The 6,828-nt window shown below is 47.9% G+C and overlaps 1 long non-coding RNA gene across 1 annotated transcript; it reads left to right on the top strand.

Annotated features, from left to right (window-relative positions):
• The first annotated feature begins 646 nt into the window (after positions 1-646).
• LOC149500951 (uncharacterized) lies at positions 647-6,390 on the top strand. The gene is made up of 3 exons (XR_016324560.1): positions 647-710; positions 5,669-5,907; positions 6,300-6,390. It is a non-coding gene; the product is annotated as an uncharacterized LOC149500951 (long non-coding RNA).
• The last annotated feature ends 438 nt before the right edge of the window (positions 6,391-6,828 follow it).

The raw sequence follows: 6,828 nt of genomic DNA, 5'->3' as shown, positions 1-6,828 counted from the left end.
CCACTGCTGAACGTAGGGCTCCCCATGTCCAGTCCAATGTGGCCAGGTCAGTCCATTACCACCATGTGCAGCCAACGTGACCCAGCGTTTTTCACTCACTTCTCCTTCATCTTTCCCTCACTGCTGAGAATCGTAACACATATGATTTTCTTCCACAGTGTTCCGTCATAGGTGGCAAGGACCGAATGGTATAGACTATTACCACTCGCTTTCTTAACCAGATCTGACAATTTGGCTGGTGTTCTGGCCAGGTCGCGCTTACCTTCTATACAAGGTCATCGTAATTACTCTTGGTAGGACCTATTTTGAGTCCGGACGGGAAGGTACAAATATCCTGCCTATTTCTGACACAGAAGTGTGGTGCGTATGGATTTAAATGGCGCTACAGACGTTGTACAGTGCTGCCGAGACTTAGACCTCACGTCTGAAGATGGATTGTGACAATCACGTTACGATTTCCATAAGCTTCAAAACCAGATGACTAAATGAGTTGAGACAAATCCGCATATTCAAGTTTTGTTCTCAATGTAATTTAGAAACAATTTAGAGGTGTATTATTACGAAATAAATAATGGAGATAAACCGCTTGATTCGTTTCTTCAGTTTGTTTGTTATAACATAAGGAGCGGCCGTCGATAGCTGTGGTCTTGTCGTGAGAACACCACGGCGTATGGTTTCGTGGTAATTGACGATCATTAGGAATTGGGCAGGTGGGTATTGAAATTTAAATCAACCTTTCATATTGACTTGGATCGAATATTTGGAACATGGAACATAATAGAGAAATTATTCTACCATTCTATAATTGTGAACAGACATTGTAGTTATTATTGAATTTTTTATTAAAAACAAGGAGAATATTAGCAAAATTTACATTGGCCAATGTTTTTAATTCATTAGCACGTAATGGCAAACGGTTAAACCGTTATGGCGACTGGGTACCTTCGGGTTGTTTTGATGGGTTCACGAAACAAAATAATAACAATTAATGCTTAGTTTAATAACCTAGTTTGTTTTCCATTTACTATGGCCTAGTAGAATTTATTTGTGCTTCCCCCGGTCACCGTACTCGTCGAACTCGTTGATTACGACGAAGAGTTCGACGAGCCACAGCCCACTGAGTTTCTCGCCGGATCTTCTCAGTGGGTCACGATTCCGATCCGGTGGTAGATTCTGCGAAGCACTGCTGTTGCTGGAGCTGAAGCTAGCAAACTCTCTCAGTTGGAGCCCGTGAGCTCACCTACCCGTCCGGGCGTAGCTGAAATAGGTCCTTAGGCTACCACTGAATAGTTAGGGAAAAAAGGAGGAAAAATACGCATTACTAGATAAAGTTCTGCTATTCTAGTATATACGGCTTTCACTACATGAGATTCACATTGCTGTGTTTTGGGCTCTATCCAAATTGGTCCAAAAAAACAAAAACTTTAATAAAAAAAGAGACAAGAACTGTTTCTGGATCTTTCGCTTAATTTCGGGAAACATCCAGAAACTGTTTCCCAAGTATTTCTTAAGCATATGATGTTAAAATGCATAATGTATTTCACGTTGGTTGTGTGTGGTCCAAAAGTGATGGTGACGACCAATATTTGTATAAGATACTGTTGGAAACTATGGGAGTGATGTTACAGTAGAGAGAGGAGCGGTTGGCGAGTTGAAATTTAAAAATATGAGTTAACTATCTTTTACAGTGTTAAGTTATATAAGAGAAATGGTAATCAGGCCATGAGAAAAAAAAGCAAATAATGAGGCTTAATATTTAAAAGAAATTTTCAGGCCTAAAAATTAACAGTATTGATGGTTTCAATGTAAAATAGTAATATTAGAATGAAAATATTAAAAGGGGTATTAAATAATAAAACAATTTCAATCAGGTCTAACACTCGTTGTTGACCGTGGTAGCCCCCCTACCTCATCCGGGTTCTGACCTCGGAGGGGATCGGACGTCGGGTGTAAGAGTGCAGGGGAGTCGTTTAGTGGGTGGGCCCTAAAATCCTTGGGCCCGCGGTCTGCTCGCAACACCATGCAGATCGTTGAGTCTCACATACCCCGCGCGCCCCTCTTGCGCGGGGACCTCGTAGGAGGTTTGGCCCTATAACCGAAAAAAAAAAAAAAAAAAAATGTCTAACACTCGTACGACAACTGCGAATGTTACTTATGACGACGCTTGTAGTCAGCTACAAGTCAAGTAAGTATTGTACTTTTTGACGAAGCATGTTGCTGATAACTCTATTTCTGTAATCTGACGAAGCGTGTTGCGGATAATAACATGTACTTTTAGGTTAGGAGTATTGTTTTTTTTTTTATAATAAATTAAATAAAAATTTTACTAATGCGAATAGACTAAAATATTAACAGTTATTCACCTTTTTTTTTTTTTTTCTCGGGCCGGGGGCCGAACCTCCTACGAGGTCCCCGCGCCTAGGGGGCGCGCGGGGTATGTGAGACTCAACGATCTGCAGGTGTTGAGAGCAGATCGCGGGCCCAAGGATTTTAGGGCCCACCCACTAAACGACTCCCCTGCACTCTTACACACGACGTCCGATCTCCGTCCGGGGTCAGAACCCGTTCAGAGTAGGGGGGTTCCCGCGGTCAACACTACAACCAGACACGCGGCGCCACCCCGAGGACGCCCGACCGACGGGTCGTCGAGGCGATAGTCGACGACCAACGACGTCAGTCTCCGCGGTACGGCGGCCCTACCAGGCCGCCCGGGCGGTGCCGCTGGTGTTCCGGGATACCCCGCTGGGCCAGAACCAGCCTGCCGGGTGGGAACGCGATACACCGCCGACCGGGTTGCTCTTCAACAGTATGTTCGGCGACGACTGCGACGACGAAAATGCGGACCGCATCGCAGTCCGCAGCCGCCGACGCGCCGTCCCGTCCTCATGGTGCCAGCGCGCTAGAGTGACGGTAGCGTGCGGCGCAGCCTCAACCCCCTTAGGTCGCCCCGTGACCATCACCGGGAGGAGACTGCCTCCTCATAGGGGCTGGAGCTGGACAAACGCCCTCCTCCGAACCCCGGCTCGACGGCGGCGGCACGGCGCCGAGAGGGAAGAAGAGCTCTCCCTCTCCCGTTCCGCCACCTCCTTCTGCGAGATGGTGGACTCGCAGAAGTCGAGCATCGCCTGCCAGGACTCGTCGCTGCCGAGCATCGTAGCCACGACGGTCGGAAGCGACAAGTCCGGTCCTATTTTTGCAACGAGGACGCGGCGCTGCTCCGCGAAAGCGGGGCAGTACGCGAGCGTGTGCTCCGCCGTGTCCTCATTGCAGCCACTGCAGTGGTGGCACTTCGGCGTCGGCTCCCTCCGGGCGACGAGGTGCAGGTAGCGACCGAAACAGCCGTGTCCCGTGAGCACCTGCGTCGCCCGGAAGGTGAGACGTCCTCGGTCGCGATTCACCCAGTCCGAGAGGACCGGGCGGATCGCCTCGACGGTCCGTCGCCCGTAGGCGGGGTCCGCCAGGCGGCGAGACCACGCCTCGAGCACGGCACGCCGAGATTGAAGCTTCCGCGCTCGAACTTCCGCCGCACCAGGACGCGGCTCCCCCCTGGAGCGGAGATCGCATCGCCACGCGTAATCCGCAGCGAGCGCCTCCGCTTCCAGGTCCCAGGGAGGCGTCCCAGCTAGCACGCACGCCGCCTCGAACGAGACGGTGCGGTATCCACGAACCGTCCTGACCGCAATCGCGCGCTGCGGACGTCGCAACGCCGCAACGTTGTCGCGGGTCAGGGCGTGGCACCACACGGGAGCCCCGTACAGTGCCATCGACCGCACCACCCCCGTGTAGAGGCGGCGCACCACCACGTCAGGCCCCCCGACGTTCGGCAACAGCCGACTCAGCGAGCCGGCAGCCGCCATCAATCGGGGACCTAATCTCTCAAAGTGAGTGCGGAAGCTCCAACGACCGTCCAGTACGAGACCGAGGTACCGTAACCCGGTCGCCTCGATCTCGACGCGAACGCCTCCGATCACAAGGTGGGCCCCCTGAGGCGGCGCTCTCCGGGCCCCGTGAAACAACAGGGCCTGGGATTTATCGAGCGCCACCTCCAGACCCAGCCTTCGGATCCTGCCAATGACGAAGGCCACCCCCGCGCAAGAAAGACGAGCAGACTCGCGCAAATCCTTCCCCCGGGCCACGACTAAAGTGTCGTCCGCGTAGCAAACTATACTCAGACCCGGGAGAGGAGCGCTAAGGGCGCCCCGCAGAACCCAGTCATAGCCGATGTTCCACAAGAGAGGGCCAAGGACCGACCCCTGTGGAACACCGCGCTCGACGGGGAAGCGGAGCACCGTCCCATCGTGCCCGGTGCACACGACCGATCTATTCTCGAGGTAGGACCCGATCAGCCGACGGAGATACGCAGGGACGCCGTGATACTCCAGCGCCCCTGCGATTACCGACCAGGGCAAGGTGTTGAACGCGTTGGCGATGTCAAGGGACACCGCCAGTGCAACCCCGCCCCGGCCGACAGCCTCATCAGAGAGGGCACGCACGCGCATCATCGCATCGATGGTCGAGCGGCCCTCCAACAGTTATTCACCATGCGCTAACCCGAATCGCACATAAAATGAGACTTATTTATAGGCAGGCTTTCCATCATCGCAATGCCCTCAGCGTCCCGGTCACCGTATCCTTATTCAAATACCCGCAACGATATCACAATTATACAGTCCAATCTGATAACGGGTGTTTATTCAAGCAATCTGCTATTTTATTTCAACGGTCTTTATCTACGAATTTCAGGGTTAATTAATTGTGATGAAATCATGAACTCATCAAGAACATGAGCTCTTTTTTTTTATAGCTTAGATGAGTGGACGAGCTGACAACCCACCTGGTGTTAAGTGGTTACTGGAGCCCATAGATATTTACGACCTAAATGCGCCACCCACCTTGAGATATAAGTTCTAAGGTCTCAAGTATAGTAACAACGGCTGCCCCACCCTTCAAACCGAAACGCATCACTGCTTCACGGCAGAAATAGGTTGGGTGGTGGTACCTACTCACGCGGACTCACAAGAGGTCCTACCACCAGTAATTACGCAAATTGAAATTTGCGGGTTTGATTTTTATTACACGATGTTATTCCTTCACCGTGGAAGTCAATCGAGAACATTTGTTGAGTACGTATTTCATTAGAAAAATAGACTGATGAATGATCTAGATCACAGAGAAATCGTTTTTCAATCGTAAACTACGACAGGACATTTGAATTTCTTATTATTGGTTTGCTCAGAACATGCCGCAAGCTCGTTCGCTTCTCATTTAACCCGGAATACATTATTAATTAGCCGAAGAAATACAAACATAATAATACCTAACCATGCAGGCTTGTATTTTAAACCATTGTCTATCTCAGACCAACAGTAGATCTAAACACGACTGTCTACACTCTGCCTGCGCCGCGCACTTGCGTACTTCGGGCATATTGCTCGGAAAACACCAGATATCTTAAAAAGACTGTTCGTAATAAGGAAGATCGAGGGAAAGAGACCGCGCTGGCGCAGTCCGACAAATCTTGCGAGTCCGCACGGACAGGTACCACCACCCTGCCTATTTCTGCCGTAAAGCAGTAATGCGTTTCGGTTTGAAGGTCGGGACAGCCGTTGTAACTATACTGAGACCTTAGAACTTATATCTCAAGGTGGGTAGCGCATTTACGTTGTAGATGTCTATGGGCTCCAGTAACCACTTAACACCAGGAGGGCTGTGAGATCATCCACCCATCTAAGCAATAAAAAAAAGGTGGGTCGATCAAATCCGCACCGCACTAGAGATCTCATTCCACGAAGCTCTTCATGCGGTCAATGATTGGAGGCGCTGGAGGGACAACTACAAGGAGTAAAATCCTGTCGAAATATGATGGTCCCGACCCTCAGCAAGGAGGCAACGACGCGAGTAGAGAAGGTTTGTATCACATTGTAGCGGTATCTGAAATAAAATTATTCGGATTATGATGAATATAGTAAAAGATCGTTGAAGTTGAGATCGCATACTTTTAATGTTCATTAATTTAAGGAAATATAAAATAGACGACTAAACAGAAGAATGTCGTGACGATAGTTTAACAAAACGTTAAAATACCTCTTGTAAAAATTAATATAAAAAAAAAAAATTAATATAAAAAAAAATCGACATGCCCGCTAAGTTTCTTGCCAGTTCTTCTCAGGACGGAGGCTAGTTTTTGTGAATTGGCGGTAGTTCTTATTGATGTTCAACAAGTATGTACTTTCATTTATGTTGAATAAAAAAAAATATTGATTGATTGATTGATTGAAAAGTGCCCTTGTTTTTTTCAGGTTCAAGTTCAACAATTGAAGAATTTTGTCAAGAGATGGGATAACAAGAATAAAACTGTTGTCTTGTGAATTATTCAAAAATAAATTTGCGTATAATACGTAGAATATAATTGTTTTTATTGCAAACAGTCGGTGTAACCAAATTTTTCAATTCTAAATTTTTATTACTGGTGTAATCATTGACCGGTTACTGTCGTGAACTTTAGAAGAGAGAGTCTTATGTCCAGCAATGGACTTCAGTGGCTGATGATGAATGGACGAGATCATTTTTTAAAACTGTTTCAAATGTTTAGCTATTAACACTCGTAAAATTTGTTTGTTGTTTGTTTATTTGAATAACAAAGAGAGTTCATCTTGAGTTTGTTCACATCTTGACGTTTCTCAAGTCTGTTTCGCCACAGCGCTGTTGTCTCTCTCAGTTTTAATTTAATTTTGGTAGCTGTCCAGACACGAACACGGTGTTAGGGTTGGTTTACATTGAAGATCGAGGGAATTTTTTTATGCGCAAAAATTAATTTATTTTTCGTTT

The sequence above is a fragment of the Bombyx mandarina genome, chromosome 18, assembly GCF_030267445.1.
Source record: "Bombyx mandarina strain Sakado chromosome 18, ASM3026744v2".
Classification (NCBI taxonomy): Eukaryota; Metazoa; Arthropoda; class Insecta; order Lepidoptera; family Bombycidae; genus Bombyx; species Bombyx mandarina.
Note: the sequence above shows the minus strand (reverse complement) of the source record. Positions and strands in the feature narration are given on the sequence as shown.